The following is a 24,189-nucleotide window of genomic DNA, read 5'->3' on the forward strand; positions in this document are numbered from 1 at the left end:
TCTTGGCTCCGTATTGTATTTGTTTTTATGGCTTCTTTCTGAGAGATTGGCTTGTGAGTGTGTGGCTCTTTCCTCTGAGAGCCTAGAGGAGGCCCTCCTAGAGGAGGCCCTCCTTCCTGTGTGAGGTTTCTGTGTCAGTCAGTCTGTCTCTCTCAACCCTCCCTCCCTCCCTCCCTCCCTCCCTCCCTCCATCCCTCCCTCCATCCGCCAGCTCTCTTCACAGAGGAAGAGGGCCTGGCTGCGGTGTAGAATTCGGCTTGCCCTTGCACATGTGCTCTATCTATCCATCTATCAATCTATCTATCTATATCTAATATATCTATCCTCGCTGCTGTGCGCCTTCCCCCGGCGTGGGTCTTTGTGACCCCAGCGGCTACCTTGAGCCAAAGGGGTCGGAGAGGCCTTGTTTGAGCGAGCGAGCGAGCAAGCTAGCGAGCACTCCAACCCTGACTGTAGAGGTCTAGTTCTAGTTCAGAGTCCACTTGGCCTCTTCTCAAACCCAGCAGCCCCTCCCTCCCTCCCTCCCTCCCTCCCTCCCTCCTATTCTTGTAAGGCGTCTGCTTTTCTAAAGGTGGGTTAAGGGCCACAGCCTGCCCCCCCCCCCCCCCCGTAGAAGTCAGCCTGGTGGGTGGGGAATGTGGGAAGCCAAGCTTTCTCCCTAGTTTGTCTCTCCCCCCGCCCCAGGCATACATATCCCACTGAAAGGCCAGTCACCCAAGGTAGGCATATCCCACTGAAAGGTCATTCACCCAAGGTAGGTTCTGGGTTACTCTCCCTCAGGGTGGTCAGCCTTCTAGAGCAAGCAGACAGACACCACTGTTTGTGCCACCAGAGGGAGGAAGGGCCCCGCTCGCTTCCGATCAGGGTGGTAGTGGTAGAGGTTGAGCCCACTCTAGAGTGAGCAAGGTTAGGCTGCCCCGTTGAATCTAGGGCGGGGGGGGGGGGACCACCAGGTGCAGCTGAGAGTGAGCAAGCTTTATACCCCTGAGCTGTGTCTGCCTCTGTTATTTTCCATGTCTCTCTCCCCCCCCCCACCTGCTGTCCGATGTAGCCTATGGAACCCGGGGGGTTCGTTGTAGGGGGCTGTCCTTCCCCCCGCCCCCCACCGGGGGTGAACATTCTTGGGGGGGTGTTGCAAAGGACGCCTGGCCAACACAGGCCAGGCAGGGGAAAAGTTCAGCGGCGCCTATTAGCGAGGTCTGTATTAATTACGTCAAGGTGGCCCGGGCGGGCGGGGCGTTTTCATTAGGTTTCCAAGGAAGGCAGAGAGGTTGGGGGCGGGCGAAGCCCTGATGTCCAACAGGCGGGTGGATGTGACTTGCGGGAGGGGAGGCGCGGCACGTCCGCCACCGTCTCTGTTGCTCGCCTTGGTTTTCATTGAGGGGCCCACACGGGAGGGGGTGGGTTCATGCTCAGGTGGCGAAGAGGTTTTCCTTTCACTTATAGAAGGGGTGGCGAGCGTGCTATGTTGGGCGGTGTGATCCGGCTTACTGTGTGTGCCAAACCTGGCCTTATATTAAGAAGAGTTGGAGTGTGATAAGGTCGTGGTTTGGGTCCGGTGGGCAGAGAGAGAAATGCGTCTGCCAGCAAGCCCCAGGCTCTCTCGCTCTCCGGCGGTGTTGCCCCACTGTGTGACTGCCTTAGCTAGTTGTCTGCCTCCAATTGTGAGCTAATGTCTACAACCTGTGTGTGTGGGCGCCCGACCCATGGATCCTGCCGTTAAAGCTTGATTTTTTTTTTTCTTCTCCCCCTTTCAGATGTGCGTTGCCGTGCCGCTGGCGTTGATGGTACACGTCGCTGGAGCTCGGTGATCTGGCTAAGCGTGGGGGGACCCAGCTAGCTGGCTGGCTGGCTGGCTGGCTGCCTGCTGCCTCCGGCTGGACGGAATGCATCGCTCTCTGGAAGACTCTGCTGCAGTCTTGCTTCCTTGACCTTGGACGGAGCAGCCCTTTGCAAGAGGAAGGATTTCCAGGCTGTTAACTATTTAATGGAAGTGATTCAAGCTGAGCCGCGCTCCCCCGTCCCCCGGGTGCATTGCATCGTTGTGGACTAAATTAGCTGTTACATTACTTCGCGTTTTGTGTGTGGTAGGTAGGTAGGTAGGTAGGTAGGTAGGTAGGTAGGTGGGTGGGTGGGGTGGGGTGGGGGATAGGGGAGGTAGGTAAGGAAGGAAGGAAGGAGTAAGTGAGAAAGGAGTAAGTGAGAGTGGGAGTTAGGTGGGGAGGTGAGTTAGGGCATAGGTAGGGTAGAGTGAGAGTGAGCGTGAGAGTTGTTGGGGAGGTAGGTAGCACATAGGTAGGTAGGGTAGGAAAGAAGTGAGTGGGAGTGGGAGTTAGTTGGTGGGGAGGTTAGGGTAGCGATGAGGGGGAGTTAGGTGACAGGCAGAGGCAGCACGATCGGTGGCTGTGATGTCATTGTGAAAGTCGGCCCTTGACACACACAAGGTTTTTTTTGTGTCGCTCGCTTGCTCGCTCGCGTGCCCGGGTCGGGCGTTCCGGGCCACGGGGCGCGAGGGCGGGGATGTTGGACCCTTGTCGCCCGCTCGCTTCACCTGGTGGCCCGGTGTGCGTCCCTGGCTGAGTCTGCCGTGTTGAGGGGGTCCGTCCGTCTGTCTGTCTGTCTGTGTGTGTGTGCTGCTGCGTCTGTGGGTGTCCCCTCTGCCCGACAGGCGCGCGGGCGGGCCAGCCAGCCGTGCGCATCCCGTCTGTCTCTCCCTGCCGGCTAAGAGGCGCGCTTGTCTCCCTGTCCCTGGGTCGGCTCGGGTCGACCAGTGGCGAGGGAGAAGAGAAGAGAAGAGAAGGAAAGAGTGGAGGAGCGTCCGGGGGCGGCGGCCCGAGTTTGCCGGGCGAGGCCGGCCGGCCGGCCTCGCCCGGCAAACTCGGGCCGCCGCCCCCGGACGCGAAAGGTGGGTAGACCAGCAGCCTCGGAGAAGATATCTTGTCTTTTTCCTCGTCGCCGCTAGGGGGAATCGTCGGGCGTTTCCCCGGTCCGAGCGAGCCTTCGGCCACGCGCGCATGCGCGCTGTGGCGCTACCGGTGGGCCGACCACCGCACCGCTCCCCCTCCTACTCTCAATCACTCCGATCCTTTCCTCTGAGAGCCTAGAGAAGGCTCTCCTGCGTGAAGTTTCTGTCTCTGTGTGTGTGTCTGTCTGTCTCTCCCCCCTCCCTCTCTGTCTCCCTCCATCCCTCCATCCATCCATCCATCCCTCCATCACTTCTCTTCACAAAGGAAGAGGGTCTGCGTGGCGAGAGGAGGGTGGGAAGGGAGGGCGTATGTTTGAACCTTCAGCCCCTTATCCCCATATACACGATGGCAGGAAGTGAATAATAAAACCTAAGCGTGACAAACACAATGTGATGCTTCTGTCCGTTTGAAGGGATTGATCTGCTTAAAACAGAGGGCACCAGGGCTGGTGAGTTAGTAGGTTTGGGGCGGGCAGAGGTGGTGGCTCTGCTGCTGCTGCGGCTGCACGATTGCATTGACTAAAGCGTGGTTCAAGGCACTCCTGAAACTTGACCTGGTGGCCCTGGTACTGTGCGCACACGCACACGCACACGCACACACACCACGCTCTTGCTCTTTTCCTTCAGGGATTTGAAGTTCCTGAAGACAGGACAGATTGCTCCTCCCCTGGCTGAGAGAGGGAGGGAGGCAGGTTGGTGGTGGTGTGTTATGTGGGGTGTGTGTGTTTGTGAATCACGGTGTAAAAACACACACTCTGCCCGCCTGTCCATCAGTCCGCCTTCCCGTGAGAAGCCAAAAAGGACACATGGAGGCAGGCAGAACCCACTTCTTCGAATGGATTTAGGTCTCTCTCCCACCATCAACCTAGAATGGAAGCTCCAACTGAATCCACTTCGCTCACATGCAGACTCAAAAACGGATGGATCTTGGACTTTCACTCACTGTCCCTGAGCGTGCTTTCCGTGGCTATTATTTTGTCATGTCTTACACTGTTGGACGTCTCCCTTCACCCACTTTGCTGTTGTCCTTGCCCCAGGGGTGAGATGATCTCGTTCCATCTTGTAATGCTAGTGCTCAGATGAGGACTCTCCCTCCTTCCTCACGCAGGCACCTTTGTCCATATTCTTTAGCTTCCTTCCTTTCAAACGTGTGTTTTCTAGGGGCCTAGAGACTGGGCAGCCTCCTTCCATCAGTCCCTCCCTCTGTCCCACCGTCTGTCACTCGCTGCCTGCCTGCCTGCGTTCTTCCTGACTTTCATGAAAAAGCTCTCAAGTCTTTCTACGACCGACGAGTGTCAGGCCTCAGGCCTTTCCTCCTCTTGAAGAAGAGTTTCTTTCTTCCCCTCTTCCATTCCATTCCTATATTCTTGAGTTTTTGCTTTTCCCCCTTTAAAAAATAAAAACAGGAGACCGGTCAAATGACTTGCAGGGGTGGGGGGTGGACACACACACCCTACCTACACCTGACTAGCCATCCAACAAACAAAGCACGCACACACACATACCGGGTGCCTAGGATGTTTGCCAAATTCTCCCTCACCCCTTGTAAGCACTCGGTTGGTTCCCAATCCACTCCGCTCATAGGGCGGTGCGCCCCCTGGTCTCATCACGACAACTGCTAGAGATTCACGAGGGCGGTGTGTGTGTTTATTTTCTGGGATCGGAGCCGCCGCTTTTGGACTGAGTCCCAGTGCTGGCAGTTGGAAGCTCCAGCTCCGCTAGATGGGCCAGCAGGACCCAGCCGCGATTCTGAGGACCCCTCAGGCCTCCCTCTTCCGTGACCATGCGGGTGGGTGGGGGTTGCAGTTCCCGACGGGCTCCTCTGGATCGATCGCCGCTCCCTTCCCCATCCCGTCCTGGGCGTCCCACACACAAGCAAACTCTAGGTCACTTGCCCGAGTTAGGGTCAAAGTCCAAACTAAGATGAACAACAGAATGAAAAAAACAAAACCGAAAAACCGGTCGCCCTGAGGCCAACGGTGGCTCTCTAGCCAGAGACCAGGGAATTGAGATGCTAAAAGAGCTGGCTTCATATGTTAATCAAGCCCCGGCCTGCCTGCCTTCCTTCCTTCGGAGCCTTTTCAAGGGGGGTGGGTGGGTGAGGGGGCGGGCTTGGGGCTGCTGGGTGGCTGGGTGGGAGCTAGGCGGCAGGCCTGCAGGTCTTAGGTTTCCCCTGGACCCCTGAGGATTCTCCCCTCCCCCCCCACACACACACACTCCCCCTTCTGCGGATGTCAGCATTTGCGAGACACAAGTCCTCCCATGAAGGCCCCTAGGAGATTTCATTCCTACCGGGATGGTTGGGTCCCATACCACTTATCACAATCCAGCCAGCCAGCCAGCCAGCCAGCCAGCCAGCCAGCCATTATGTCAAGTACATTTGTTTGTTGCCATCATCATTCTCAAAACATTTAGTTTCTGCTTGAGCCCTTAGTATCAGGTCCTCATGGTTCCCTTCCCTCCTTGATACTCCTCCCTCATTAATCCTTGATAATTTATAAATTATTATTATTTTGTCATCTCTGATACTGTCAGGCGTCTCCCTTCACCCACTTTCCTGTTGTCCTACATACTTTTGTATTTTTCTTTTTAAAACATTTTATTAGGGGCTCATACAACTCTTATCACAATCCATACATATACATACATAATTATATAAAGCACATCTGTACATTCTTTGGCCTAATCATTTTCAAAGCATTTGCTCTCCACTTAATCCCTTTGCATCAGGTCCTCTTGTGATCGCACAGGCTGGTGTGATTCTTCCATGTGGGCTTTGTTGCTTCTGAGCTAGATGGCCACTTGTTCACCTTCAAGCCTTTAAGACCCCCAGACACTATCTCTTTTGATAGCCTGGCACCATCAGCTTTCTTCGCCACATTTGCTTATGCACCCGTTTGTCCTCGTGTTCCATCTTTTAATAGATCCTGTCATGTCTTTCTGCCGAAATCGGAGGGGTCATTGATTGGGCCCACATGTTGTAAGTAACTAACGCTGGGGCAGAAAGAGACACCCCCCCCTCCAATCCAACAAACAAAAATCCAATGTATAGATCAATAACCACTTATTGATTAAGTGGTTGATGGGCCATGGCTGGAGGTGGGTGGGGGGTACAGGGGGTGTGTGCAGGCAGGCTGAAACACCTTAGTAATTGATAAATAACCTGCTGAATTTGGCTTCTGTCATTTTGGCTGAGGCTTGACCCACACGCACATGGTCCGCCCGACCAAGCAGTTTTGAGATAAGCAGTGGCTAGGGACACCTCAGCCTGAGGACTGCAAACATTGGGAATTCTCCCCCAAACGTTCCCACTTCGAGGAACTGAACTGCGTGTGTCAACGATTGATCACCCTGCTGGTGGTTTGATGGTGGCTAAAAAGCTGAGTGTGTTCTGCTGTGCTCTCCGGACCCACTGACTCCTCCCGGGTTGCCCATTCACCCGCTGGCTTTCACTAAAAGCTCATTTGATTGATTGGAGTGTGTGGCTTTTTGGACTGTCTTGGAAACCAACCGGGGCTACAATTCTTCTCAAGGGGACAGAACTGCCACCAAACCCATCATGACTGGCTGGCAGTGGCGGCGGCAGGTTTCCTCTCCAGGGAGATCACAGTTGCAGGGGGTGGGGTGGGGTGGGGTGGGGGAAACCATCCAAAGAAGAGCTTACAATGTGGCTCCAGGAACCTCTGACTGACCCCAAGCAGTCAGGAGATGATGCATGACCACCGTGTGTGTGTGTGTGTGTGTGTGTGTGTGTGTGTGTGTTAGCCCTTCCTTGAGGAGTGATGATCGATTTCCATTCAGAGCAGCCACTGAGGACTATCCTACCTGAGTTCTCCTTATCCCACCTAACACCCACACGCCCACCCATCACCTGCCACCCCCGCAATGCAATCCAATTCTTACCCAAACTTTTTGGTTGGTTGGTTGTAGGGGGGGAAGATCAGGTGTTTTGTTTGGTTTTGTTTTGCTTTTAAACCATTTAAACTTGCATTTCAGCCGCATGTCATACCAACAATACCACCATCCTATCCTACTCACCCAAACTTTTTGGTTGGTTGGTTGTAGGGGGGGAAGATCAGGTGTTTTGTTTGGTTTTGTTTTGCTTTTAAACCATTTAAACTTGCATTTCAGCCGCATGTCATACCAACAATACCACCATCCTATCCTACTCAGAATAATAGGACGACAATGGTCATCCCATTTGATTCTACAGCATTCTCTTCTTCCCTGTAGCTTTCATGATGATGATGATGATGATGATGATGATGATTTTCTAATCGTGGCAATACTAGACTAGACTAGACTAGACACAACAGAGCATTCTGCAATCACAACAACTTTCTTTCCTGTGTCTCTCCGGCAGGCAAATTTTTGAGACGTAAAGAGCCGGTCTCATAACTCCCTACTCCCTAAAAACACTTTTAAAGGTATTCGAGAGCCAGACGTATGTCTATTTTTACAGGCAGATGAAATCACCATTGTCGACTGAATCTCCTTTCAGATGGCTTTCCGGGAATCCAGGAGAGATGATCACTTCGGGATCAGTGACGATAACAACTGGAGGATGGAGGGAGGGTGGGGGTGAAAAGGGGGAACCGATGGACGAGGATCTACATAACAACCTCCTCCCTGAGGGGATGGACAACAGAAAAGTGGGCGAAGGGAGACATTGGACAGTGCAAGAGATGACAAAATACTAATCATTTATAAATTATCAAGGGTTCATGAGGGAAGAGGGACCAGGGAGTGAGGGGGCAAAATGAGGAGCTGATACCAAGGGCTCAAGCAGAAAGCAAGTGTGCTTGACACAATGGATGGATGGATGGATGGATGGATGGATGGATGGAAGAGATGGCTTTCCATTTGACTTGGATCTGCTCTTGTCCGTCAGGGGTCTTCCACATGTCGGCTCATTTTCTGCTCACTTCCCCAAGGGCTCAATGGACTTTTGTGTGAGGACTGACTTCCTCGGACCTCGGACCTCGGACCTTTTGTAGAAAGTACTGTGAGGATGTTGAATGTACTTTTGTTCGTTTAAAAAAACAAACAAACACGTGTGTGTGTGTGTGTGTGTGTGTGTGTGTGTAGCGCGGCGGCGGCGGCGGCGGCGGCGCCGGGCCGGTCTAAGTTAGGCGACTGTCCGGCCGACGACGCGCTCTTGCCGTTTGTCGTCCGCCACCTAGCGGTCACTTTCACTTTCTCTCCGGAGCTCTGTCGCCAACGCGATGGGTTCGGAGCGGCCTGTGTCGCAGGCCCCAGAGTTCCAGGACGTCGGCGGCGTCACTTGGGTCGTCCCGGCGGTGACAGAGCGCCAGCTCGTGGGCGTTGGCCCGAGGTTATACCTGCAGCCTTACGGGTTGGCGGAGGCGTGCGCGCCAGCCGGGTGCATCCGGTCTCTCCCTCCCTCCCGACTAAGAGTCGCGTTGGCGAGCCTGTCTCCCTGTCCCTGGGTCGGCTCAGGTCACTCTGGAAAGAAGAGAAAAGAGAGGAGAGGAGAGGAGAGGAGGGGGAGAGGAGAGGGAGAGGAGAGGGAGAGGAGAGGGAGAGGAGAGGGAAAGAATGGAGGAGCGTGTGTGTAGGGGTGGGGTGGGGGGGAACCCAGGCCGCCCCTGGACGCGAGAGTTGGGTAGACCAGCAACCTAGGAGAAGAGATCTTGTCGTCCGAGATCTTGTCGTCCTTCTCGTAGCCGGTAGGGGGAACCACCGGGAGTCCCCGCAGTCTAGGCTACCCCTAGGGCACGCGCGCATACGCGCTGTGGCGTCTCCAGTGGACCACCGCACCGCTCCCCCTCCTACTTTCAATCACTCCGATCCTTTCCTCTGAGAGCCTGGAGAAGGCCCTCCTGCGTGAAGTTTCTGTCTGTGTCTGTCTCTATTTCTGTCTCTTTCTCTGTCTCTCTCTCCCTCTCTCCCTCCATCACCTCTCTTCACAAAGGAAGAGGGCTTGAGGAGGGAGAGGAGGGTGGGAAGGGAGGGTGTATGTTTGAACCTTCAGCCCCATATCCCCATATACACGATGGCAGGCAGTGAATAATAAAACCTAAGCGTGACAAAGAAAATGCGATTCTTTTGTCTGTTTGATGGGCTTGATCTGCTTCAAACAGAGGGCACCCAGGGGTGGTGAGTTAGTAGGTTTGGGGCGGGCGGACTGGATGGCAGAGGTGGTGGTGGTTCTGCTGCTGCTGTGGCTGCACGATTGCATTGACTAAAGCGTGGTTCAAGGCACTCCTGAAACTTGACCAGGTGGTCCTGGTACTGTACACACACACACACACACACACACACACACACACACACACACACACACCAACCACGCTCTTTCCTTAAGGGATTTGAAGTTCCTGAAGACCAGACAGATTGCTCCTATTTCTCTGGTAACCCCATATGACAGTCACATCAGCCAGGCACTACACGTCTTCTTACTTTTGCTTTAAAAAAAAAAAAAAGGATGGTCTCTGTTCTCCAGGACTAGTGCAGTGTGTTAATATAAACTGTTATTTATGTATTTGCGTAAACAAATGAACCTTTATTCTGGTGAGTGGTGTGAGCGTTACAGAATTAATTGTGAACTTGAAGGATAGGGGTGGAGTCTACCTGTCAATCAAATCCCAGCCTGAAGGTGCTTCCTTGTGGGTGTGGCCTCCTCATAAGGAGGGTCCCGGGAACTTCCCCTCTATCTCTGCCTCCACCTTCTTGTTGATGAGCCACAAGACCCCCGGAAGCCCTGGAGATGTGTGCAACGATGTTGGATCCACAAGATTCTGTACTGGCTGGCCTGTGATCTTCCTGCATTCTGCATCATTGCATGTGGCTGCATGAGTCTGAAGAGGTACTTATTCACTAGTATTGGACTTATGGACTTGATCTGGGCTGGGATGTTTTATTGATGCATAATTAGTTCTTGATATAAAACTCTCACACATATGCGTGTCACTGGACTTATTTCTCTAGTCAAATGGAGAGGCGAGTTTGAAGGGAACATAGTTATTCTGTGGGGGCCGAGTTCGAAGCGGGCTGGGGCACTCATGAAAGGGAAAGCTGACTCCACACTATGCACCAGTGGTGGGAAGCTCTTCCTGAGCTGCCCTCAGATCTCCCACCTCGGGGCTCCCAGGCGTCCTGAAGGGAGGATGGGTTTCTGAGGCTTGCTGATCTTCCAAGTTCATTCCAACTCAGTGGCCCCTGTTACAGAGAACTGCCTCACGGTGTGGCCTAGGCTTCCAATCGGATGGCGAGACTTGGTCTCGCGTACTTTGGACATGCTGTTGGGAGAGACCAGCCCCTAGAGAAGGACATCCTGCTTGGTAAAGTGGAGGGGCGGGGAAAAGGAGGAAGGCCCTCAAGGAGCTGGGCAGACAGGCGGCTACAGCCATGGACTCAAACTTAACGCTGGTGAGGATAGTGCAGCCCCACCGTGTTTTGTGCTTTTGTACATCAGGTTGCTCTGAGGCGAACCGGCTCGAGGATCTTGATGAGAACAGACTGCCTGTTTTTTTCTCCCACCTTGGGTTCAAGCCGCTGTTTATTTCCGTTTACAGCGCTTAAACACGGTGCCAATAGGGCTCTGGAAGGGGCCACGGTGGGTCCACAGGTCGTTTTATGGTCAGGTGCCCTCGAGTCCCTTCCCACTCACAGAGACCCCACGTGACACCACAGAGTGTCTAAGGCCGGTGATCACCTGGTCTTGTTTCAGCGGGACTGTTAGCTGGCTTGAACAAATGACCGTCAGTCAGCGGGTGAGCACTTAACTGCTGCCCCGCCAAGAATTCTGAGATGCTCCCCAGTTGGGAACCCCAAGCTGGGCTCCTAGGGAAGACAGCATCGACCTACCCACCCCCCGCCCCCCACCTCTAGATCAGGGCCATCGGGCTCGACTTCGGCTTCAGCGAACACGTGACCCGGTGTGGCCAATGGGGACGCGGCACAGGCCCGCCCCCGGCGGCTGTAGAAGCGAATTATGACCCTCCGGCCTGCCCTCCGCGGTGGGCTCCGGCTCTCTCGCGAGACTCACGGCCGCCCCGCCCCGCCCTGCAGCCTTCAGTCCCCAGGCTCTGGGCGGGGGGGCCGCAGGGGTGGTGGGTGGTTCCTGCGTGCGGTGTTCCGGAGCCCCGGGAGAGGAGCCAGAAGACTTCGGAAGGAGAGGAGGAGGGGGGCGAGGAAGAGGCGCTGCTGAGCTGAGGGCCTCTGCTACGGGCCGGCGCTTTGCGGGCGTCCCTGCTCCACCCGGACAGTGAGTGGGTCGCGTGGAAGCCAACGCGGACCCGAGGGGATGGGCGGGCTCCCGGGGGCGGGCCTAATGCTCAGGGTGGGGCCTCCGAGGTTAGACTTCTCGGGGTTAGGAGGCGGGGCGGGGTTGCCTCCGAATGCCGTGGGCTTGGAGGGTCGGGGTTTCTGGGCGTGGCAACAAGAGGGGGCGTTGCCCTCGGGTTTTTTTCCCCCGCCCCGTATTTTCCTTGGGCCGCAGCAGAGTGGCCCGTGGCTGAGTCGGTCTCTGGTGCACACGCTAGACGGCTGGTCGGTGGTGGAGAGCCTGGTGGTGCCCACGGAGACGCCCGACAGCCGGCTGGTCTTTGGCCAAGGCAACTTGGAGCAGCTGACAGGTGCGCTATGGGGGTTGGCTGCGCAGACCCCTCTTCCCCGACCTGCCCGCCCGCCCCCCCACCCGACGCCTCCGTCCACCCCACAGCTGGCAAGCCTTTCCAGTATTGGCATAGGCTGCGCGGTCCCTGCAGAAACCCAGGACTTTTAGCCCTGAACCTCAGACGTGGAGGTGGGACCTGCTGCCATGCACCCGCTGCCCCTGGGCAGGCGCCCCCTCGTCACCTGTGGGTCCAGGGCCCCTGCTGTCCTCAGACACTTGGGTCCCTTGACCATCGTACCTGCGGCATAGCCCCCCTCCCCAGACCCCGTCAGACAGGCTGCCAATAATCTGCCTGCACTGACAGGGCTGTGGGGGTCACACACCTACAAGGAGACCCCAGACTCCCCCTCTGTCCACTGTGTGGCTGTCCTGTGCACCCCTGAGGCACCCCACTGTCCTCAGAATGACTTCTAGGGCAGGTGTGTGAGGGCACCAGACTCCTGTGACGTCCTTTTCCGTTAGAGGAGCTCCGCGGCTCCCCAGAAGTCACGTTTGTCTTCCTGAACGTGGAGAGGATGCCTCCTGACAAAAGGCACTCACACACCCGGGCCGAGCAACTGCAGCTACCAGGTGTGACCATTGACACAGGTGGGGGGCAGAGCCTGCAGCAGGACGATCAAGTCAGGGACAAACAGAGGGATAGCCCCACTTTATCCACGGCCACCAGCCTGGGTGTGGTCTGCCTGTGCGTCACCTACTCAGGTGTGTATACCTGCCCAGGTGTGCAGGTGCATTCTCTGCCTAGATTTGCATCGACCAAGTTTGCCGCCTGCTCAGTTGTGTACCATGTTCCAGGGTTGTTCCCTGCTCAGATGTGTACTTGGCCAGGTGTTCATGTCCTCATCCATGTCCCCCTGCACAGGTGTGCTGAACACCCAGCTGCACATCTGCCCAGGTGGTTGCCACATGCTCAGGTTTGTTCGGTGCCCAGCTGTGCCCTCAGATGCTCCCCTCTTGGCCCTTGCAGAAGGAGCTGGAGGCGGCCTGGGGCGTGCAGGTGTTTGACTGCTTCACCATTGTGCTGTACATCCTCAGCTGCTACGCCTGCCCCAGGGAAGCCTGGCTGCAGCTGACCCTGGCTGTGATCCCCTTGCTTAAGTAGACTCTGAGATCCTCCTGCTTAGGTAGATTCTGGGATGCCCCCTGCACAGGTAGACTGGGATTCCCCCTGCTCAGGTAGATTCTTGTTAGAGGAAACCAGCTTCTGACAACCAAAGGGTCAGTAGGCCCAGTTGTACGGTTATAACACATGAAGATTACAGTAAAGTCAGAGAATAGGAACGATAAGAGAGAGGTTAAATGTAGGAGTCAGATACATTTTATGGTAGCATGCTCACCTCAGCCCCTCTTGGTTGTCCATGTGGAAGTGGGAGAGAAGTGAGGCTGTCTTTACTATCTTGGAATATTTACAGGTAGCCGAAAGACATGCATATTCAATCATTACATACTGTCACAAGGGGGGTGGCATCAACAGTCACAGGTGAACTCACAGGTGAGGAAACCTCAGAACTGCATTGGGGGAAGGTGCAAGTGGGGTTGGGTGACAGGGCAGGAAGAGGTAGCAACAGGGTGTCTGCTCCTGTAGGGACCTAAACTCAACCCTGTACTCACTTTAAGGCAGCATAGCTGGTCGGGGGAATCGCTGGGAACGATATTTAAAGCAGGATGATGTACTTGGACTTAGCTCTGACTCACCAAGGTGGAGGCTTTGTTACCAGGGAATGCTAGATTTCCAGATTCCCTCTGTTAACAATTGGGGAATATAGTTCTCGCCATAATTCTCTCAGTGTTAGTTTCCCCAAAAGTCTGAGATCCCCCTGCTCAGGCGGATGTTGGCAGCGTTTGTCACCTCCCACTCTGACACAGCACAACCAACAGAGCATCATGGACACTAGAGGACAGTGTGGCAGTGATGAGTCATGGACAGTAGAAGACAGTGTGGGGCAGTGGTGTGTCATGAACAGTAGAAAACAGTGTAGGGCAGCAGTAAGCCCTAGGGTGGACTGCTGACCCTCACTGCTGAGCACCCTGTGGGTGCTGGTGGCAGATTCCTGGCCTGGTGCCCTTGTCTGTGGTGCACCCCTCGAGAAGGCTGCCCAGTAGATGCCGTCGCAGACAGTGTCAGCATGGGGGACACGGGGGCAGCATGTGACAGGCGGCGAGGGGATGACCTACTTCTGCAGCCAACATGCCCTCCTCTTTCTGCACCAGGTCCGACCCGAAGGAGGACCCATCTCCCGTAGACCGATAGGGTGGGGGCTCGCTACATCATGGCCTCTGGTGTGTGTGCTTATGGCCTGCCCTTTGGGAGTTGGGGAGGGGGACCTTGCGAGACGCCTAGGAGGGTGGGTGTGCAGGTGACTCGGGGTTCCTGTGGCATGTTCACACCTCAGGGCCCGAGCATCCAGAGGGCCACAGCAAGGGGACAAAAATCCGAGGCTTGAGGTAACAACATTGTCTCCCAGATCTGGTGACCTGGAGTCTGAGGTCCATGTGTGGGCAGGGTTGGCCTCCCTCAGGAGGCTTCTAGGGGAGGGTCCTTCCTCGTGGCCTCTCCCAGCTCCTGGGGCCCCTGGACATTCCTGAGCTTGTGTCCACATCTCTCCAACCTGTGCCTCCATCTCTACGTGGCCGTCTCCCCTCTGTTTCCCACCTCCTCTGTTATAAGGAAAACCACTCCTATAGGATATGGGCACCTCTGCTCCAGGGTGAGCTCAGGACACTGTTGTGATGTGAACTTGGTGGCAAAGAACATGCCCTGGATGGTTCCCCCCACCCCCGCCGTGGGATGGCGTCGTCCATAGGTTCCATGCTCACAACTCTCATGCAGGCCCAGGGTCCCATTCTCCTCTCCACCCCGGGATTATGTCATGCACACAGGCGCATATGCCACTCTCACCCCACCCTCCACCGGGAGCTGCAGGGGAGATGTTCCTGCAAGTGCAGCAGCATCTGCTGAAGGACAGGGAGGCACGGATCAAGGAGACGCTGCAGAACCTTGTCACCAAACGGAGACGGCTATGCCAGCAGCTGCAGGGCCGCGAGCTCCCCACGGTCACCGTCATGGGGTACACAAACTGTAGTGAGGAACTAGTGCATGAGGAGGGCTGCCCAGACGGGGGTTGATGTGGGGGAATAAAGACTGAGGGGTCGACATGGGCACACAGACGGTAATGAGATGTGAGCACACAGACTGATCTTGAGGTGACGTGAGCACACAGACTATGATCTCGAGGTGACGTGGGCACACAGATTGTGGTGAGGAGGGGATGTGGACACACAGTGGTGAGGAGAGGACATGGGCACACAGACTGTGATGATGAAGGGATATGGGCACAGACTGGTGAGGTGATTTGGGCACACAAACTGATGAGGTGATGTGGGCACAGAGACTGATGGGATGTGGGCACAGAGACTGATGAGGGGTTGTGGACACACAGACTGATCAGGAGGTGATATGGGCACACACTGTGATGAGTAGACATGGGCACACAGACTGTGATCAGGTGATGTGGGCACACACACTGATCAGGAGGTGATGTGGACACACAGACTGATGAGGACATGGGCACACAAACTGAGAGGTGATGTGGGTACAGAATGTAATGAGTAAGCATGGGCACGCAGACTGTGATGAGGAGTGGACGTGGGCACAGAGACTGATGAGTATGTGATGTGGGCACGCAGACTAACAAGGATGTGATGTGGGTACAGAGACTGATGAGGTGATGTGGGCACACACCGATGAGGGGACATGGGCACACAGACTGGTGAGGAGTGACCTGTAGTCCACAGCAACTGCAGTCAGTGGTCAGGACGGGTCATCCCCACTGTGGTGATTCCTCAGGCCTTGGTGAGTTAGTGCTAGGACCATCCGCTTCCAAGCGCCCTTGGGAACCATACCCCGACAGGGCACCTCACAAGCAGTCCCCACCTCGCTGTAGATTGGATGGAACCTGTGAGCAGGTTGGTTATTGGTTTGCAGATACCACAGTGACTTCGATCTCGCTGGGGTCTTTTGGGAGCAAGTTCCAACTACAAAAGCCAAACCCTTTGTCGCCATGGCACCGGTGCTGGCTCACAGCAGCCTGTACCCTCTAGGACAGGGCAGATTTGTAAGAAGGACAAACTGAGGCACGAGGACAAACAGAAAAAGTTAAGAGGCTGTCAGAACTCTATTAGAAAAGAAGCTCCCAGACGAGGTTCCTTGGTCTAGCAGGTAGCCCAGGGAAGTCGCACACAGCAAGGAGAGTGGTGGGTTTTTCAAGGAGAGGCCGAGGAGACTCCCTTTTGGAAGGCGTTGTGGCCACAGTTCCCGGGGATTTTCCGCTGCTGGCATGTTCTCCCTGAATCTTTGTCCAGCCATTGCCAGTGGGGAAGAGAGACTGTTACTCTTGGAGCCAGCTCGAAGAATGGTCCGCCAGCTTTGCTTCCGGGGACGTGCAGGGAGAAGGGTTGAGGCCCTGACAACTGCATGTGTGGGGTGTCCCAGGCTCAGCCACAATAGCCCACTGCACCAGCGGAGATGGGGGCTAGCTTCTTGGGCTAAGCTCTGCACATATGACCTCTGCCATGTCGCTCCTCCAGTGAAAACCAGCCTGATCCAGGCCTTGACAGGAGACACAGCTGCACAGCCTTGGGACCAGCTGTTTGCCACCCTGGACACGAAGGCCTACACGGGCTCCCTGCCCTCGCGCCTGATTGTACTGTACGTGGACACCATCGGCTTCCCCTCCCAGCTGCCCAATGAGCTTGTCGCCTCCTTCACTGCCACCCTGGTGGATGTGGCTTGTGAGCTGAGAACAGCCCCTTGGAGGCCGGCCGGGCAGTGAGTGAGGGGGCTCAGCTGGGATTCCCAGAGGAGTACCCAGGCACCATTTGGGGCAGAGACTGGGCATAAGGGGGGCGCCACCTGGGACAACAAAGACGGGCACCAGGTGGCCCACCTGGGGCAGAGAGGCCCGGCACCAGGGGGCCAACGAGGGACAGAACCTGGGCACCAGGGGGCCCACCTGGGACAGAGAACCTGGGCACCATGGAGCCGACCTGGGGTATAGAGGCTGGGAACCAGGGGCCCACTTGGGATCCTGAAACACCAGGCACCCTGTTCCCACCTGGGACAGAGAGGCTAGGTACTAGGGGATTCACCTAGGACAGAGGCTGGGCACCACGGGGCCCACCTGGGGTCCAGAGAAGCTAGGCACCTAGTGTCCACCAGGGACAGAGAAGCTGGGCACCAGTGAGCTGGGCACTCAGGGATTCACCTAGGAAAGAAGCTGGGCACCAGGGGGCCTACCTGAAAGAGAGAGGTTGGGCACCAGGGGGCCCACCTGGGATCTAGAGAAGCCAGGCACCCAGTGTCCACATGGGACAGAGAGGCTGGGCACTAGCAGGTTCACCTAGGACAGAGAGGCTGAGAGGCATGGCACCAGAGAGCCTACCTGGGGAAGAGAAGCCAGGCACCCAGTGTCCACCTGGGACAGAGGGGCTAGGCACCTGGGTACCCATCTGGGATCCAGAGAAGCCAGGCACCCAGTGTCCACCTGGGACAGAGGGGCTGGGCACTGTGGTGTTCACCTTGGGCAGAGAGGCCTGGAAAAAGGAGCCCACGTGGGACAGAGGCTGGGCACCAGGGGGCCCACCTGGGACAGAGAGGCTGGGAACCAGGGAACCCACTTGATACAGAGAGGCCGAGCACATGGGGCCCACCTGGGGCAGAGAACCTGGGCACCAGGGGGCCGATCTGGGGTAGAGTGTCCGGGTACCAGGGCGCCACTAGGGATCCTGAGATGCCAGGCACCCTGTGTCCACCTGGGACAGAGAGGCTGGGCACTAGCAGGTTCATCTAGGACAGAGAGGCCGAGATGCATGGCACCAGGGGGCCCAGCTGGGATCCAGGGAAGCCAGGCACCCAGTGTCCATCTGGGATAGAGGCTGGGCACCAGGGCACCCACCTGGGGCAGAGAGGCTAGGCACAATAGGGCCTACCTGGGTCATACCACTGGGACACCTGGGGGCCAACTTGGGGCAGAGAAGCCTGGCACCAGGGTGCCCACTTGGGATCCAGAGAAGCCAGGCACCCAGTGTCCACCTGGAAATGATAGTCTGGGCACTATAGGGTTTTCCTGGGGCAGAGAGACTGGGCACCAGTGGGCCCACCTGGGGCAGAGAGGCCGGGAACCAGGGGGGCCCAACTGGGGCAGAGAACCTGGGCACCAGGGAGCCCACTTGGGACAGAGAGGCCAGGCACCAGGCAGCCTACTTAGGGCAGAGAGGCCAGGCACCAGTGGGCTCACCTGGGGCAGAGAGGTCGGGTACCAGGGCGCCCACCTGGGATCCATAGAAGCCAGGTACCCAGTGTCCACCTGGGACAGAGGCCAGGTACCAGAGACTCTATCTTGGACAGAGAGGCTGGGCACTAGGGAGTTCACCTAGGACAGAGTCCAGGCACCAGGGGGCCCAGCTGGGATTCAGACAAGCCAGGTAACTAGTGTCCAACCTGGACAGAGCCTGGGCACCAGGGAACCCACCTCAGGGAGAGGGCTGGACACTAGGAAGCTCACCTAGGAAAGGGGCTGGGCACCAGGGAGCTCACCTGGGACATACCACCGGGGCACCATGAGGCCCACCTGGGTAAAGAGATTGGGCAACAGGGGGCCCACCTGAGCTCCAGAGAAGCCAAGCACCCAGGAAGGGTCCGGTGTGGTAGCCAAGTTGGTGACCCATTGGCCACCCACTTGCTGCGAAGTCGGCAGTTTGAACCCACCAGCCCCCAGTGGGAGAAAGCAGGTTGGTCCCCTGGAGAGCGACAAACTAGGAGACCCACAGGGGCAGTGCCTCCCTGCCCGGCAGGGTAGCTGTGAGTATGCGTCCACTCAGTGGCAGTGACGACTTCTCTGTCCTTCGGTCACTCCATCCCTCTCCTGATCCTCTGATGGGAGAGGGCTTCATCTGGCGGGGAGGGGGGGGGGCTGTACCTCCCCCTCCCCCTCCCCCTCCCCCTCCCCCATCCAAACACCTGGAAGCCACACCCCCTCCCATGCACGTGCCCCATGACCTTTGACGTGGCCCCTCCCCCGCGTCCGAGCTTGGGAGAGGTGGTCTGGTTAGTGTCTCTGAGCTGCACTTCACTGAGTTGCCCATCCACACACTCCTGAACAAGCGACCCCTGGGGGCCACCGGCGGGCCGTCTCCTAGATGAGCGGAGGAGGTAAGCTTGGAAGGGGGGGTGGCTGCTGTCCGTACCATGGGGGCAACCCGGGGTGACGAGGCAGACCCCCGCCTTGCGGCGGTTCCCCCAGCCCATCTGCCACCTTCACCACTGCAGGACGTCAGGCCTACCTTCCCTGGATGCCTGCCAGCCCTCCGGGGTGGCTCTAGCGTGTGTTAGTACTGAGGGTGTACCAAACAAAGGTGTGGAGCCAGGGTGGGGGGGTGGGCCTGCTTGGGGGTGCGGGCCAGTGGCACCTGAGCCCCGCTTTCCCCGAGCCTGCAGAGGGCAGGAGCCCGGGGTTGCTGCAGGCCCTGGGCCCATCTGCGGGAGGGGCGGGAGGGGCGTGAGCAGCGGGCATGGGAGAGGCTGGGGCCAGGTGCATGGGGTGGGAAGTGAATGCACATGTGTGGGCAGGGTGGTAGTGGGCGGGGTGAGCGGGTAAGTGTAAGCCCCACCCAGAAGCTGCTTCCTGACCGGGAGGAGCCCTGCGGGTGGAGAAACGCCTGCCGCTGGGCCCAGCACCCAGCACGGTGGAGCGAGCCGGCCCTGGTGCTGTTGTGCATGAACTGGACAAGAACAACTCAGATTCTGGTAAAGCAAAATAGTTTATTGGAAAGGGATCAGAGAGAAAGAGGAGACCTGCGCAGGAACCAGTTCTCCAAGCAGAGAATGGCCCGTTTGCTTACAGACTTAAAATTTTTATGGGGCGGGGTAAACACCGGGGCTTTGCAGCTGTGCAAGCAAGCAGGAACAGAAGCAGAACTTGCCGTTAACTTGAACATTCTTGGAATTTTTCCAGGATCAGGGTGGGCTGCTCTGCTTCCCGGACCTTATCACAGCTGTAATCCCTGATAAATGACGGGCAGAGGAGGCTTCAGGGAATTTCCAGTTTGGTTTCAAAATGGAGGCTGCTACAGAGTGGTTTCACTTAAGCTAAGTATCACATTCCTCCCTGTTGTTACACCTGTGATTCTTCCAGGTGCAGTCACCCATATGACTTAGCACCAATTGCTTAACAGATTGGCCTCGGTCCTGTACAAATTGCACCAATTTATCAATTAGCGGCCCTCAGGTTAAACTAATTAAAAGCAGAAGCAGTGGGCCTGCTAGACTGGAGATTAAGGTGGTGAGTCAAGGAGACCAGTTAAACACTTGTTGGAACCAACCTTCCTGGCTCCTTCTGCCTTCTCACTCACTCAATCTTTCTCTCACTAAGGCTAAGCTATTTTTTATTATTCCTGAGTGGTTGGCATAGAAACAGCAAGTTTCACCCAGTGTCATACAAAGACCTCCTTGTTTGAGAAACAGGAGGTCTAGCCTGCGTCTGTTCTGCAGAACTACTTCAGCTAGGGAATTGAGGGATTTTTTTTTAGATCTCTGACAGACTTTTTAAAATCCTGTAAATCATCTATTTGCTGACTTAAAATTGTATAATTTTCATTTTTTTTGTATAAGGCTGCCGTCCCTACTGATGCTGACCTGGCAATGCCTAGTCCCACAAGTAAAGGAACTAATATAGGGACTCTTGACTCTGGAATAAGTATTAAAATGCTGCCACCGGCTTCCCATGAATACAGAAACACTTGGGGTAAAATATGAAGTAATATACAAAATCCAGAATGGTTAGAGGCGAGTAATATTGTAGAGAACAAACGGAGTGATTCCAGTAGAACAAGCAAACCACATTCCTGGTGGGGCTAACAAAGGGTTCCCTGGAACTGGGTATAACAGAAACATTGGCACAATACTGACTATACCGTTGGGGTTTCCAGTTGGTTTGGTAGCAGTGTCCTTTCCAGTGTAAGTCTTCCAGGGTTAGGGTAGACCTTTCCCCGGCTTCCTTCCACTTGCACACACTGCTGTTATTATTATAATCATAGTGTGATGTTGGCTACTGAGGAGGTATCGTTGGACTTAATTCCTACAAAATAGGGTGGTGCCGGGTTAAGACATAATCAACAATTACCGGTGAAATTTGGGTTAGTAGCATTTATAAAATCAAAAAATGTTTTTAGGGTTTTTACTTTTGCCAATACAGGGGAGTTTATTTTGGTTTGTTTAGGTTTTGGGTTGAATGCGGGAGACACCGCGATGGTAAGAGTTTTAGGAGTATGAGACTGGGTTGGGATTTTGGTTTAACAGGAGGGGGGTTTAATACTTTGTTAGGCCCAATGGCTTGGGCTGTTTTTCTAGAAGCAAGTTGCTTTTGAACAGTGACTATGACACCAGGGTCTGGTTTACTGACAATTTGACTCCCCAGGTTTTCTCAGTTAACCACTCTGGTGATTGATGGTGATTTAACTTGCCACTTAAATCTGGTGATTTAACTTGCCACTTAAGAGGGTTACATGCTCCTACTGTGCACGAGTGGGGTTTATTTATTTATTTTTGCCAAAAATGAGAATAAACGCCCTTGTGGATGGGTTCCCAGCTTCCCGTAACCATAGTTTTACATCCTCACTTAGGTTGCCACGCAACTTCACCATCTGCTGGACAAGCGTATATGTTTATGTTAGATCTCTCTGGGGATAGATATACCTTGGTCCTTGGCTCCACGCGAGAAAATTCACGCTGAAGCCTGGTTTGTGATCCAAGTGAGTTTTATGAGCGTTAGAAGAAGTTTCAGGTTTACACAGGCACCAACAGGGCTCCTCCCGAATGTGCCGCCTGCCTGGAAGCTGCTCACAGAGTCACGCTGTTGACTCCAGGCTCCTGCCTTTTCAGTCATTTCACAAGAGGCGTGGTGGACGACCCCTGGTCGACAACCCCTGGTCGGTCCCATTGGCTGAATTGAATTAGACGGGCCAATCCAGGTGCAGCGCCCACCCATGCGTACCTGGCGGGAAACCTGAACCTCTGAGCATGTGCAGTGTGCCACTCCTTTGTTTCCATAGCTTGACTCTCTGGGCATGCGTTAATGGCCATCCCAGCACCTATGCTAGACTACTTAACATCCCCCCCTGAAAAGATATGGATCCGAATCTTTGGGGGTACTGGGCAACCACATCTCTAGCTACTTCCTGCTGACAAAAGGGGCAAAGTGGGGTTTTGGGTCCATACCCTTCCTACTCTGTTAGAAAGGGTTGTCCATTCAGGGCCCAGGATGAATAAGGTTGAGGTGGTCCAGGAGATGGTGGCTCTGGAGCTGGCACACTTGGTTCAGAGGCCTTGGTAACCTGAGAACTTCTGGAAAAACAAACGGACAAACAGGTGAACAGTTTAAGTGAGACAAGGGTAAGATTGTGAGGTGGTAGTGCCCTAGAAGTTAGGCTAGTGTCGCAGGAAATCAATAGAAATCTTAGGACTAACAGGCATGAGTGTTTGGGTCTGAGGTAGAATCCTCTGTGTAGCCCTCATCTGTCCTGGGGTGGTGATGAAATACCATCCTAAGACCATCCAGTGGCTCACAGGAGTATCCATCTGCAGCCTCTGCCTCGGAGGAGTCAGATGGTGATGGTTTCCAGGGTTTCACCTGGGTATGGTGGATCCAAGCACTCTGCCCTGGAACTTTGACAGCAGTGGGCGTAGAGAGAATTACTGGCAAAGGTCCCTTCCAGACTGGCTGGAGCTGGGAATTAGGGGGCCCGTCCTTCCAAGTTTTATAAGAACTAGATCTGGCTGGCACAAGGGTGGTAACTTCCCCTCACTTTGGGTCTGAGTGAGCCCAAACTGATGGAATGCCTCCTGACACTGGGCTACTTGGGTGGCATATTGCTGTATTAAGACTACTTCAGTCTATAGCTGGCTCTCTTATAAGAAAAGGCTGCCCGTATAAAACTTCATAGGGGTTCGAACACGTAGATTGCCGTGGGGCAATCCTAAGATGTGGCAGAGCTATGGGTAGTGCATCTTTCCAGCTCATCTGAGTTTCTTGTGTCAGCTTTCTGAGGGGTAACTTCGGGTGTTGGTTAATTCTCTCTACCTGCCCCGAAGACTGAGGCCTCCTGGCACAGTGGAGATGATAGGTTATTCCCTAGTGTTAGGAGACTGCGTGAGTGATTTGGGAGTGAAAGCAGGCCCGTCATCACTCTGAAGCGATTTGGGAAGCCCAGACTGAGGAATTATTTCCTGAAGTAGTTTTTTAGCCACTTCATTAGCCTTCTCAGTGCAGGTGGGATACGCTTCAATCCACCCAGTAAAGGTGTCTATAAACACCAGAAGATGCTTAAATCCCTGGACAGCAGGAACCTGGGTAAAATCTGCCGGGCTTCCCCAGGGTAGGATCCTTTGCGCTGGACAGGTTGAGCAAGGTGGCTTCTGAGCGCCCCTCGGGGGCTGTTGGTCTGACAGGTGAGACAATGGGAAGTTACTGACCTGATGGTTGAGGTTATGTTGGCCCCACAGAACTGCTGAGTGAGCAGGGTCAAGGAGGGTTTATGGCTAAGATGAGTGGCGTCATGGAAGGTTTTCATGACTTTCCACTGGAACCTTTGTGGCAAGAGGAGCTTGTTGTCTTTCTCCCACCATCCACCAGGTCGAAGGCAGAATTCTTGTGTCTTCACTTGTTCCACTTCTTTTGGCGTATAGTCTGGAAGAGGGAGCTGGTTTGGGGGAATTAAGGCATTTATGGAGACTGAGGGGCAGGTGTCCAAGGCTGCCTGTCTGGCAGCCTTATCAGTGTCTCGGTTGCCCACAGCGACTTCCGAGTCCCCTTGTGCCCTCGGCAGTGCACTACTGCCACTTCAGCTGATTTTTGGACAGCTTCTAAGTGTCTTGATCTGGCTCCCATACTTCATGGGGCTTCCCTGAGTGGTGAGATACCCTCTTTCCTGCCAGATAGAAGAGTGGATGTGGAGGACCAGAAACCCATATTTGGAGTCAGTAAATAAAGTTAGTTTCTTCCCCTCTGCTAGTTCAAGGCCCCTGGTTAAGGCTACGCGTTCAGCCGGCTGGGCTGAAGTTCCCGGGGCAGGGGATTAGCTTCAATTACTTGGTTGAGGGAGACAATGGCATAGGCTGCCTTGTGCACTCCCTCAATCACAAAGCTGCTCCCATCTGAGAACCACACACAGTCTGCAAGCGCCAGCGGTTGGTCTTTGAGGTCTGGTCATGGCAGGTTATTAGTAGACAGCAGCAGTAGTATTGTTGTGGTTGATGGAGAATGGTGCCTACCCGGTGCCACATAGTAGGATTGGTGTAATTGAGGCAGCTTTTGCAGCTTTACCTTGAGCAGGTTGTCCATTTTCTGTATGGTCCATTGCTTGGTGACGTGCCCCACCATGGTTTTTTTTACTTGGGTGAAGTGGATCCATGGCAACTTGCCTGCAACTTGCCTGCAACTTTTACCACAGTGGGAGTGGTAAGAATTACTTGGTATGGCCCAGTTCACCTTAGTTCGAGCGCAGGGGTCTTTTGTCGCTTGACCCAGGC

The 24,189-nt window shown here is 55.1% G+C and overlaps 1 pseudogene; it reads left to right on the plus strand.

Moving 5' to 3' along the window:
- Positions 1-8,190: 8,190 nt before the first annotated feature.
- On the plus strand, positions 8,191-16,438 carry LOC142436512 (putative GTP-binding protein 6; annotated as a pseudogene).
- Positions 16,439-24,189: the final 7,751 nt, after the last annotated feature.

Source organism: Tenrec ecaudatus, unplaced genomic scaffold (assembly GCF_050624435.1).
Source record: "Tenrec ecaudatus isolate mTenEca1 unplaced genomic scaffold, mTenEca1.hap1 Scaffold_3770, whole genome shotgun sequence".
NCBI lineage: Eukaryota > Metazoa > Chordata > Mammalia > Afrosoricida > Tenrecidae > Tenrec > Tenrec ecaudatus.